General features: G+C 50.9%; 1 pseudogene across 1 annotated transcript; it reads right to left on the bottom strand.

The window, feature by feature from the left end:
- Positions 1-1,493: 1,493 nt before the first annotated feature.
- LOC117088312 lies at positions 1,494-12,330 on the bottom strand (annotated as a pseudogene). The gene is made up of 19 exons (XR_004439123.1): positions 12,256-12,330; positions 10,423-10,542; positions 9,783-9,842; positions 9,521-9,601; positions 8,628-8,666; positions 8,319-8,366; positions 8,146-8,230; positions 7,944-8,050; positions 6,812-6,898; positions 6,599-6,706; positions 6,306-6,403; positions 5,640-5,916; positions 5,316-5,381; positions 3,598-3,673; positions 3,076-3,167; positions 2,404-2,504; positions 2,224-2,321; positions 1,982-2,134; positions 1,494-1,895 (listed from the first exon to the last, which is right to left on the bottom strand). The product of XR_004439123.1 is annotated as a golgin subfamily A member 8S-like (transcript).
- Positions 12,331-12,907: the final 577 nt, after the last annotated feature.

Genomic DNA, 12,907 nt, shown 5'->3' with positions numbered 1-12,907 from the left:
TAGTAACTAGAAATCCCCACCCCAGGAGCACACGTACATATCTCCCTATATCCTAATACTGTGATGTGTTTTGGAACACAGACATTAGAACCTCATGAGGTTTTAACTGTTGAGTCTTTCCCAAGCATCATCAAGTTATGATTTAGGCAATGTGTGACTGAAATGCATTCATTCATCGTGCATAGGCACAATCACATAAATATTGCACAAAATACGTCCCTAACTGAAACCAAGAGGTACAAAAACATATTTCACTCTTCGTAAAGAGGTTTGTGAGGAAATACAACTCTGTGATTGTACAGACATGTTTCCTGATAATACATTGACATTCACAAACAGTAGATTGCACTGCAGTTTCTAAACATTTTAAGTTTCATAAACTTCTCCTTGATTTTCAAAGATACTATAATACTGTCTACTAAAACCCCTTTTTGTTTCAACTAAGTACTCCCGCATATTAGTTTATGATATGTTTGTTATTATTTTTCAAAGTGTTTTCCCATTCAACGAGAAGAAGTAAATTCCTATGTCAAGTAACTAAGGTGGGTTGAAGAATAGGTTAGCCAGCCAGAGGGTCTAGATGGTAAAATCAGTCTTCAAGCCTCAAAGAAGCTCCGTGAACAGAAAGGAAAGCCAGGTGTCACACAGCTTTCTTCACTCTATTCATTCTTGACTAGAGCCTGTATGCCTGTTCCAGGGACATTAAACTCTTAAGGATTTCTTATGATCTGTACTATACATTAAGAAATGCCAGCCAGCACCCTTTGTGTACTGGGCGCTATAGTCATGTGATTAAAACAGGTAACATGAACTCTAACTTTAAAATGTATTCCAGCCAGTGCTCTAAGCTAGGAAGGTTTTCACATCCACAGTCAACGTGCGAACCTTTCATTCCTCAGAAATAATCCCTTTTAGGTCATGGAAAAAGAGTACAACTGCTGTAGCTCGTGATGCAATAGCTTCATGAGCCAGCGTGCACACAATCCTGAGGGAACTACCATATCCAAGCTCATTCTTGGCAGCGGAACCAAGGAAACCCCTCTGTCCCGCACACAGCTGCCGGAGCAGGCCACTGTCCTCTTCTGCGAGATTTAAAAAGCTCCCCCAAAACGTGATTATTCCCATCACCAGTACACAGAAAATGGGAGAAAGGCTGTTTCCAGTTCTCGGCCTTTAAACAACTCTAAATATCAGTACTCACAGTGGCATATATTACAAAGTAATCACAGTGCACACTTGAGGGCAGACCAGCATATTGAGCTAATGAAGAGCTCACGTGATTAAGATTGGATCAAACAGTAGCAGACATAAGCAATTTTATCTGAATTCTGTAATGAATATACATGCTGCAAGAACATTAGAAAGCAAGGCAGCCTATTCCAACCAACGAGAATAGTTTTGTGCAAACAGTGGGTCTTTGTGTGTTTGAACTCCCACCACACGTAACGGCAAACTCAATACATGCTATGACCTACAATTATGAAATTAAAAAAAAATGCTAAAGGATGCCAGAGTGACCTCAGTGAAAGCCACAGAGACCCAATCTCTTTTAACTTTTAACAAATAAACTTAAACTACAAATTAGAAACACAAATAATCAAGAGTGGCTCTAACATTCAAATGAAGTAAATGGATTGTGTAGGAGATTAACCCCATAACTTTGTTTCTTTTTTAAAAATTTCTTGACCAGCTCTTTGATGATGGTGATGTTTATCTCCTTCTTCTCGGCAGCCAAGCCCAGCAAAAGAATGGCGCACAGCGGTTGCTGCCCAAGCCTGGGTGCTCCTGGTGGTCCTGCGCGATGGGCTGTGCAGTAGGGTTGTCCTGGGGAGACCCCTCCCTGGCCTCTCCTTGCGCAGGCTGGGTGCTGTCGGTGAGACTCACTTCACAAAGATCTTTGGAGAGAGGGAGGCAGGGATCTGAGTGCAGTGCCAGCGCCCCCTGCTCCTGCCTGCCCGCCCCACCTGAGGGCTCTACTCACCACCATGCTGGTCGGCAGCCACAAGCTCCTTGGGGGCTGGGGCTCCTGGACCGGGCTCATTAGCAGGATTCTGGGCAGTGGCCAGGAATTTGCTGTGTTTGTTGTACTCCCTAAAAGCCGTAACAGCATCTCCTGCAGCGCCAGCAGATTCACCTGGAGGGAGGGGTGCTCAGCTGTCACGCTGCTGCCAGTGCCCAATCTCACGCCCACCCCCACCCCCGCAGAGATGTTGCACACCCTACCTTCATCTCCACCCTGTGCTGGACCAGCCTGATGATGTTCTCCCATTGCCGCATCTTTGGCACTGCCCCCTGCCTCTATTATAAGCTGACGAACATTCCTGCGGAAGGACAGGGCTCAGACCCTGGGGCCCCTCCGAAGGCCCTGCAGCTCCCCCTGCGGTGCCCTGGCCTCCCACTCACTGATGGCATCTCTCCCGCCCATACTGGATGAATCGCAGTTCCTGTTTCTTCACCAGCTCACTCAGGTCCGCCTTCTCCTCCAGGATATCCATAAGGCCACTCTGGAGCCAAAATAATGGGGTCACATCTCGGCAGCAACTTGCCCTCAGGTGGCATTTTCAAGTAAGTCATGGAGAAGCTGGAAGTGAGTCCTGGCATGGGCCAGCTTCTCCATGACTTCCTGCAGGGCCCGGTGGGTCTCCCCACTCACAGACTCGCCCCCAGTCCCTGGGGCTGGGACCGCTGCCTCTGGCTCCTTCTGGCCGAGGCCACCAGGTGAGCCAGGCGCTGGCAGCACACCCTCTGCTTTTTCACCCGCTCTCGTAACCGTGCCTGCTCCTCCTGGGCACTGGCTCCAGCGGACTTGAAAAATGCCACCTGAGGGCAAGAGGTGAGCATTCTTGTAGGGACATACACAGAACAAATGGGGCAGAAAGGTGGAGCGCAGCCCCTTCCCTTGGGGCCTCAGAGAGTGCACCTGTTGGTCACAGGGGAGATGGTGTCTGACCACTGGCTCTCGGAAGGGGTGAGGGTGCAGAGAAATCAGAAGGCAGGGAAACTAAGAGCATAAAGGGGTCTTGGAGGGACCACAGAGCAAGGTGGCAAAATGGTTGTAGGGGGAGTCAGGCTCACCATGGCCTCCCAGCTCTCCAGGTCCTCTGGGACGCTCGGCAAGGGCTGAGGTGCCTCCTCCTCCTCACTGTCCAGATGTCCTCCTCCATCTCCTGTGGGGGGTGGCCAGAGGGGTCCTCATACAACCCAACAAGGGAGGTACTGTGGGCCCACCTCTGCCCCCACCCTCACTGGGTAACCCTGAGCCAGCCCTCCCCAGAGAGGAATGAGCTGCTGTTCTTTATTTTTCCTTTTAAGAACCAAGATCTGGCTATACCGCCCAGGCACAGTCCCACTACCGGTCGGTGCAGGAGTTCTGACCTGCTCCCTTTCTGACCTGGGCCAGTTCAGCCATCCTTAGGCAACTTGGTGGCCCCGCACTCCCAGGAAGTCACCATATTGATGCCGAACTTAGTGCAGGCACCCTGTCGGCATAATGACCAGCTGTTCTAAAGGTCTCTTCCAACTCCTCAATCCTGTGCTGCTCACAGTCCCCCCTTCCTCCTGGGGCTCTCTCCTCTTCCTCTGAGTGGTGTCCCGTACCTTCACCAGGGAGAGCCATGAGGCGCAGCTGGGCCGTTAGCTGCTGATTCTGCTGGCTGGCAGCCTCCAGGTGTTCCTAAGGGGCCAGGAAGGAGTGAAAAGGCACGGAGTTTGCCAGGTCGTCCCCCTCACGGCCCTGTCCTCAGCAGCTCCCTCCCCTGGGTCTCCTGCAACTTTTGGCGGGTCATCTCCGCCACTGCTTTGCCCCAAGTTTCCTGCTGCTGCAGCTGGTTCATTAGCTGGGTCTGCTGCAGTAACTCCCTGTGCAGCACCTCCTCAGAGGTCAGCTGCTGATAGGCGGCCACCTGCTGCTGATAGGTGGCCATGTACTGCTGCAGGTGACCCAGGTAACGAACGGCCTGGCTGCTGCTGCAGACTCTGAGCCTCTTGGCTCTTCAGCTCCACCTGTAGGAAGACCCTGGGTGTGAGGGCACATGGTGGCTGGCTTCCAGATTCTGGGCTCATTAATAGGGTAGCGAGGGCACTGTGGGGCTCTGTCGCCTGCCCAGGCCCCTGGCCCCTTACTCCAGGCCTAACTGACTGTCTCCCTTTCCTAGAACCCCATGCCTCCTTCCCCAGCCTCAAATCTCATACCCTCTTCTCACCATTTAAACTGTAGGCCACAGACTGCTGGAAAAGCAGTGGGAGCCAACCACTATGTGCTAAGTGTGCTACATGCCTAATGCTTTCCATGTATTATCTCATTTAATCCTCAGCACCTCTGTAAGGAAAATGCTAACTTCCTTTTGAAGTTAAAGAGACGGCCGGGCGCGGTGGCTCATGCCTGTAATCCCAGGACTTTGGGAGGCCGAGGCGGGCAGATCATGAGGTCAGGAGATCAAGACCATCCTGGCTAACACAGTGAAACCCAGTCTCTACTAAAAAATACAAAAACTTAGCCGGGCATGGTGGCAGGTGCCTGTAGTCCCAGTTACTCAGGAGGCTGAGGCAGGAGAATGATGTGAACCCAGGAGGTGGAGCTTGCAGTGAGCTGAGATTGCACCACTGCACTCCAGCCTGGACAACAGACTGAGACTCCATCTCAAAAAGAAACAGAGACTTAGAGATGCAAAGTACTTGAATGGTGACCAGTGGAACCGAGGTTTGGAATCCAGTTTTAATCTAAGGAGGCCTTTTTGTTTTGTTTTGAGACAGAGTGTCAGTCTGTGGCCCAGGCTGGAGTGCAGTGGTGCAATCTCAGCTCATTGCAACCTCCACCTCCTGGGCTCAGGCGATTCCCATGCCTCAGCCTCCTGAGTAGGTGGGATTACAGGCATGCTCCACCATGTCCAGCTAATTTTTTTTTTTTTTTGTAATTTTAGTAGAGATGAGATTTTACCATGTTGGCCAGGCTGATCTCAAACTCCCGACCTCAAGAGATTCTCCTGCCTCAGCCTCCCAAAGTGGTGGGATTATAGGCCTGAGCCACCGTGCCTGGCGTAAGGAGCCTCTTATACCACTGTCTCTTTCCCTATGATTGGGGGTTCCATCCCTCTAGCTGGGATGATGATTTCCAGACCTGGGAGGAGCCCAGGGCTACCCACCTCTAAAAGTCAGAAGGCAGGAAGGAAGAAACAGTCACAAGACTGCCCTGGTGGGTGCTGGGGTCACCTGCCCCCAGGCTGCAGCTGCCTCTGGCCTGGCACCTCCCCTCCCCAGAGGCTGGTGCCCACCTCCCAGCCCTTCTTGGATGGGGTGGGGGTTACAATCTACTACACCTCGCCCAGCTCCTGTAGCTCCTCCACTTGCTGCTCCAACTGCAGTGCACTCTTGTTCTCATTGTTCTGGACAGACAGAAGCAATCAGCAGCCACCCACTGTAGCTGGAGACCCTAGAACTTGATGTCTGCCTCCCATGGCACCGGGAAGGGTGGAGGCAGGTTAGAAAAATCATCCCCTCTCTCCCACAGCAGGGCTCTGGCTCACAGGTGCCTTCAGAAGTAACATTTCACATGAGAGCTACACTGCCCCATTTTACAAGTTGGCAAACAAAGGCCTGGAGGGCTAGGGAGGAGGGCAGGCTCCCCAGGTGGGGCAACGCACCAGCTCCTCGACGCGGCTCTGTGGCTCGGCCAGCTGCTGAAGTCTCTCCTCCTGCTCACGAAGTCTCTCCTCCTGCTTCCGAAGCTTCTCCTCCTGCTCCTGAAGCTTCTCCTCCTGCTCCTGAAGCCTCTCCTTTTGTGCCTGGTTCAGGAGACTTACGTGCTGATGGTTTTCCACCTGGGCCTGGAGCTCTGCTGACACTCTCTCTAGTTCCTTCCTCAGGTGCTGCAGCTCCTCCTCAGGGGGCACTGCTGGGGGCTCCCGGGGCAGGGTTCAGCTGAGAAAGGAAGCAGACAATAAGGGCCTCTGGATTCTCAAAAACAAAAACAAAACAAAACAAAAACAACAACAAAAAAACCCCTCCTCTTGGTGCACAGCTCCTCTCAGCCTCCCCAAACTTGGCCTCACTGCGAATGATTCCTCGCACCCGGATGGTAGCCAATCTTCCAAACCACTTTCAGATGGAGAGCACTGTGGGTGACTGACAATGGGCCCCATTTGCTGATGGGGACACTGAGGCTCACGGAGATGACAAGACTTGCTGTCTCCCGGCACAGACCTCTTTCCCTCTGCCTCAAAGCCCTTCCATCCACCCACCTCCCTGGGGCATTCTAAGCCCCCCCCCATAGCCCTCTGATGCCAGGCCTGCTCCCAGGTCATGCCAGCCCCATCTTACCTGTCTGGTTTTTGAGTTTGGACAAACTCCTCTCCAGCTTCTCTACCCAATGCGTAACATCCTTCTTCTCTTTCTTCAAGGTGCAAACCTGCCCAAAGCACAGGGGAAAAGGGCCCTGGAGAGAGGGGCTGGTGGCTGGACAGGCTGCCATCTCCCTCTCTGCCCCCACCTCCACAAAGCCCAGACCCATGACCACCTCTGGCTGTACTATTCCCATGTTACAGACACTTAGAAAGATCCAGTGACCTATCTAAGATGGGAGAGCTGAACGGTCAGACCTCACCTCCTGCAACATTTTTCTCATCCTCTCCTGCCACCGGGCCCTCTCTCCTTTTAGATGTTGAGCATATTCATCTCTCTCTAGCTGGACTTGTTTAAGTGAATACTTCATCTGCAAGAATGGGCACAGAAGTTAGGAAGGGCTGTCACTGGTCCTCACCTGCTCCTGGCCACCTGGGGTCATCTTCCTTCCCTCCCTCCCTCTGCAAAACCTCACCTGTGTCAGCTGTGCTTTCAGCAGTGCCTGCTCCCGTATGGACCACTCTAACTTCCACTCCATATGTGCTTTCCTGTGGCTCGAGGACTGGATGGTGAAGAGTGAGAAGTTTCTATATAGGGAACCTGGGCCATTCCATACAGTGCCCCTTAAACAAGCTAGGGCTAGGCTGAATATACAACTCGGTCAGTAAAGATTGAGGCATTTCCAAGTCTGTGGTCTGGTTTTTAAAAGAACTCAGTAAAGTTGGAAGGGACAGGGAAAGAGATTGAATTTACAGCTGGCTAACAGAGGCCCAGAGAGATCAGATAATATTGCTATTGTTACTACTGTTATTACTACCACTGTTTGAACCTTTATGGAGTGCTTCACCAGGTATCATGCTAGCAATCCCCTTTAATTCTCGCAACCACCATAGGAGACAGTTACTATGATTCCTTCTGTTGTGTAGATGAAAAATCATGGAGTATTTGAGGTTAAGCGCTTGCCTAACATCACTTAGGCAGAGCTGGGATTTGAACACCCAGGTCTATCCAATTCTCTAAGCCCATTTTTTCTTGCTGGGGATGGGGGCACAGATAGGAAGGGGAAAATTAATCTTTTGTTTACTTTCTGAAAGGATGATACATTCGCATAGTTCAAAACTCAGAAGGTACAGCAGGGAAGTATCTCCCAGCCACCCTGTTGCTCTCTCCTGAGTTTTCTATGAACCTTACAGACATGTTTTCTGTATATTATCATAGTATGTACACACACACACACACACACACACACAGAGGTTTCCTTTCTCTACAGAAATGGTAACATACTAAAGGTACTCTCCTGTACCTTCACAAGTAAAGTACCCAATATACCACCTAGGACTTGGCCAAGACCCCAGTCAGGTAAGGGCAGGGGAGGCACTTGGCCTCCAAGTTCTGTGTCCAGTGCTCGCTCCCCACCGCACCCCCCAACCCACCCAGAGCAGCTGACTCAGCCCCAGGCTGCCTCTAACAACCAGACACAAAAGCAGCGAGAAATGGTCATGCTGCCTTCTGGGCAGGACACTCCATCCTGTAGAAGGGACCTTTAGGCTCACTCCTCCATCTGCGAAGCTGGGCTCCCAGGGGATGGGGCAGGTGGTCAGACTCACTCTGTCGTCCTTCTTCTGTGTGGTGGTGATAGCAGAGAGAGCCCGCTTTAACTCTCCTTTATGCTGCAATGAATGTTGCAGGCGGCCGGCCAGATCCTTGGACTCCTCTGTAATGAGAGAGTTGAGATGGGGCCCAAAGGACTCCCCCTAAAGACCTATCAAAGTGCCAGGTTGAAGAATGACAGGGTGCCCAGATTCCCACCTTCTAAGTATCTGAGAGAGCGTTTCTGGTGGTACAGGTGCGTACTTAGTTTCCCCTTCTGTATATTCAATCTCTGGACTTGAACCTTTGGGAGAAAAGCCAAGCAAGTGCTGAAAGAGAAGGAAAGAAACATTCTCTGGAGGACAGGAGAAAACTTCACACCCTCCACTCACCTCTAGCTTCCTTTCAGCTTTCTGTTTCTCACTGTTTGCCTTCTTTTCCTATAGGAAGAGGAAGACAGAGCTCTTACCAGGGGAGGCAGAGATGGCACAGCAAGAGACATGCCCCAGAATGTCATCAATGCCCCAGGACAGGCCCACCCATGGCATCAGGTTATCAGGGACCCTGTGGAGGTGGGGTGGAATGTGAGGGGTGAGCCTTTTTCCACAGGCTGGGAGTGGTGAGACGAGACTGGGGCCTCTACATCTGAGTGCCCCCAAACCCAGCGGTCATGTCGCGAGGAAACAAAGAAATCACGTTACTTCTTCCAGCTGATGTTCCACTTGTTTCTTCTCTTGTTTCTGTGGGGAGAGTCAAATGAAGGTGAGGGAGGGCGGCCCCCTCAACTCTATTCCCCAGGCCAGGAAGCAGTAGGCAGGGGCCAGGAATGGATTTTAAAGGCAAAGTTCTCAGACATAATGGGAACACGAATTGGTAAACTCTCCTCAAGCTCCCAAGGACAGAGGATTTGGGTCTTTGTTGGTTTTCACTCACAGCCACAGAACTCAAAGTCTGAATGTGGAATCTCTTGAGAGGACAGTAACATAAACCTCTAGAGATGGAGTTTGAGAAAGGCCCCCCCTTCTGCCCGCTTGTGATTTAGAAAAGTGCGTTCATTCAGTAAACATTTACTGAGCACGAATGGGCCAGGTACGGTTCTTCACAGCAGATATAGGACAGAAAATGACAGACAGGAGCCCTTGGCCCTGAGGTTTCCATTCTAGGGGCCCTTTAAATCTCGGACTCTAAGAGCTAACAGACACCTTTGATACTCACTACCTCCTCTGGAAATGCGAGCCCAAAAAGCAGAGGCGGCTTGTCCAGAATCAAAGAGCAAATTAGGGACTGAGTCACGGCAGAAATACGGGGCCCCTGACAACCAGTCAGGCTCGCATTCCCCCGAGAGGCAACAACCCCAGGGCGTGTGTAGCAGGACTAGAGCAGGGGTGTGTGGAGAGGAGAGAGTCGGCAAAGAGGGCAGCAAAAGAACAGCCATGCTGCATGCTCTGGGGTCCTTCCAGGTGAGGTCTGGGTGCCCCAGCTCCCTGTTTGCCCTTGGCACCAGGGGCCCCCAGTCCCTTTCTTCAGGGCCCCAAGGGGAAACTGGAGCCCAGGATTGTCAGTGTGGAATCAGGGGACCTCACTGGACTCTTACCAAAGATTTGATGGTGTTCTTCAGTAGACTGATTTTGACCGGCCTTGAGTCCAGGACTGCTGCTAGTTCTTGGGACCGGCTCTGAGGCGCATATAGAGAAGAGGAGGTGGAGGAGGAGTGGGGGAGAGGTAGAGAGAACAATCATTAGGGCTGGGGTGTGGTGGGCTGTCTCAGCTTACAGAGGGGCACCCAGTCCCCGCTGTCGGAGGAGGTTGGAGGGCTGGCCTGCGGGGTCACTGCACCTCCGCCCAGAGCCTCTTACCTCCAGATCCTTGAGGGGTGCAGATGACGTAGGGCCCTCTCTGTGGATACCTGTTGCTGACTACAAGAGATGAGAGTGCACATGGAGATGTTCTGTCCCTCTGTGTCTAAGCCCTCTGACTTCCTTTCTTCCCCATCAGCTGGCACAATTTTCTTTTCTGCCTATCTTGGACCCTTTGTCCCATAACTCCTTTGTGCCAACTTCTCTCATGGTTCTTATCTCCCCACCATCCCACCCTGGCGCCCTTTCAGTGACTCCTGATGGCAAATGGCTGTTCTCATTGTCCTGGCTTCCCCTTGAGACTGGGGATGAGGAAAATCAAACAGCAATGACCATATCCTGGTGTCCTGGGTGTTTACAGCAGGCCATGTACTAGGGATTAACATAAAACAATAACAAATCTCATTTAAACCTCACAAATGGAAGTCAAACAATAATACCACCTATATATACAGATGTGCAAAGAGAGGCCCCAAGAGCTCAAGCAACTTGACCTAAATTATATCCCTGGCAGATGGAGAGGCAGGATTCAAACCCAGAATTCTTAACCAGTACCCAACAGTCCATTCACAATCTTAACAATTACCCTCTACTGCCCCTTGGGCCCCCTGTCCCAGGAGCCTGGTCAGCCAAGACTCACATCACCAGTTGAGTGGCAACCACCAGAAGTGGCTGTCTCAGGGCTACTGCCATTTGTTTTCCTGTTCTTATTCACTCCTGCTGGAGCACCAGGGCTGTTTCTCTGCCAATGTTCTTTTAACTGTGGGAAAGAAGAGCAGTAATCCTCATGAGAACTATCAGCCCCTACAGCCACATGCTCCTTTACAGTTTCTACAAAATACTCTTGTATATCATCTGATTTAATGACACCAATATCTGTACAAGGTGTTGTCACAATCATTTAGTGACTGAGAGGGATTGATATAATGGCTAGAAGAAAAAAAAAAAAGAAAAAGAAAAAGGTGATACTGGAACTTTGAAACTCAGTCTTCTGACTCCAAGCTCTGGGGTTTTGCCAAAAGTCAGCAGATGCCAGGGACCAAAACCAGAGGCAGAGGTAGAAAAGTAAACATTAGGTAGGCAGGAACTGCATGGTTTAGAGTCATACATCCTCACACATCTGTTAGTATCAAGAAGTGCACCAGTACCTCTCAAACTTCTATATCAATGTGTCCTCCTGTCAGAAGGCAGCCTTTCTGTTAAATCTGGGAATTCATCAGAAAGAGGACAACCCAAGCCTCATTTCAGAGAGAAGTCCGGTAGTATATGTGACACTCTCAGAAGCCTATGTGACTGTCATCCTTAAGTACATTAATGTTTTTTCTCCTTATCTCAAGAGAATCAAGGGAAACTGATGCTTCAGAAAGATGTCCCACATTTATCCCGTGGCACTCAAAGTTCTGCAGGTCGAGATAATATGAGGAAGATTCAAGCTGTCAAGTTCAGTTTCCCAAGATCTGTTCCACAGAAGATGAGCAAATCTCACTTCAGAGACCACTGACTGAAGGGTAGTCTGGTCCCAGAACCATGGAGAAATAGAATATGAGGTGGAGAACTCAGAAAAAAAATGTTAAAATCTCTCTGGAAAGTAGAAGCCTTGGAGAAAACCAAACCAAACCCATTCTCTCATTGTCACCCAGAGATACTGTCAATGTTTTGAGCTCACAGGGGAAGTGTAGGCTTTTCCCCCATCAATGTCTATGTTAAAGGAGTGAGGCAGCCTGGAACCCCTTGCTCCTAGGTCCCATGGTCTCCATTCCCCTTCCAGCTGCAAATTTGCGCTATGACCAGAAGAACAAGAAATGGGGTGACAACACTTAGGGCACTGGGTCATAAGATCAAAGGCCGGTCTTCCAGTAATGACAGTTCCTAGGCAGATTGTGACATCACTACATTCCACTCCTCCTGGTTGGGCCGGGGGGGGGGGGGGGGGGCACATCAGCAAAATGTCCGAGTCCCACTCCACTATGGGGGAGGGAAACACAGGATTGGGACCCAGGTCCTTGGAGACACCAGCACAAAGAGCCCAGGGAGTTTGACTTTGAGGCAGCAGGAGGGGAGGACAGAGTCTGCAGTAGGGAGCCCCAGGAATCACCAGCCCAAAGTCACCCAGGGACAACTGGCGAGGGTGGGGCCTAGGGCTGGGGGACCCAGGTGCTTGGAAACGTGAGCCCAAAGAACCCAGGGAGGTCAAGTTTGGGTAGGCAGGAGGTGAGGGCCCAGTAATAGAGCGGGAAGTCCCAGGAGTCACACACCCAAAGTCACCCTGGGGTGACTGGTGAGGGTAGGGACTGGGCTGCTTACTGGAGGGGCAGGGCTGATTGACAAGACTTTGGTGGTGGGAGCCCAGAGGTGCCAGGGTTGGGGGTCCCAGTTTGGTGTGCCTCAGGAGTGATATTGACTCTGGCAGTGGTCTTGTCATCAAAGGGGATCTGTGGCTAGGTTGGGGGGCCATGACCTGGTGCATATTTACCTTTTTCTTGGCTAAGGCCAATTTACTCTGTCGAGTTTCTTCTGCCATCGCAGGGTGGGGAGGGAAGCGGGATTGGGGCCACGTCAGCAAAATCCCAGCGAGCACTGATCAACGCTTCCAGTCACCTACCAGGCAGCTGACCAACTGAACCAGTGGAGGCGTAACCAGGGCTCCAGTAGAATGCAGAAAAGGGGCGTGGCCTTAATGCTCCAAGCCCATTGGTCAATGAGAAAGATGAAAGGGAATTGGGGCGTGGCCAGGCAGCAGTGTGTCCAGAGGGACCTGTGGCTCACAAGGAAAGCTGTCCATGCAACCACTGTCCCCAACCACTCTGAGAGAGGGAAGGGGCTGCCCAATCTCATAGAGGGAAGGGGCCGGCTTTTGTTTTAAAAGCTTTAAAACTTTTTTAAAAAGTGTGTATACTTTATATATGTGTGTGTCTGTGTGTGTATATGTGTTCCTCCAGAGCTGTCTTCATTATCCAGCTTCTATGCAAGGTCTTTGATTTTGATCTGTATTTTTCATCTTCAAATACAGTACAAAAATTACCAGTATGCCTTAACTGAGATACAGAGCCTATAAAAATGGAAAATCTATAGCATGCTGATGGTTAATGAAGCAGACTATATTATCCAACATTCCAATAAGATAA

The sequence above is a fragment of the Trachypithecus francoisi genome, unplaced genomic scaffold (assembly GCF_009764315.1).
Source record: "Trachypithecus francoisi isolate TF-2019V2 unplaced genomic scaffold, Tfra_2.0 Contig00742, whole genome shotgun sequence".
Lineage (NCBI taxonomy): Eukaryota > Metazoa > Chordata > Mammalia > Primates > Cercopithecidae > Trachypithecus > Trachypithecus francoisi.
The sequence above is the reverse complement of the archived record's forward strand: the minus strand, read 5'-3'. Positions and strand labels throughout refer to the sequence as shown.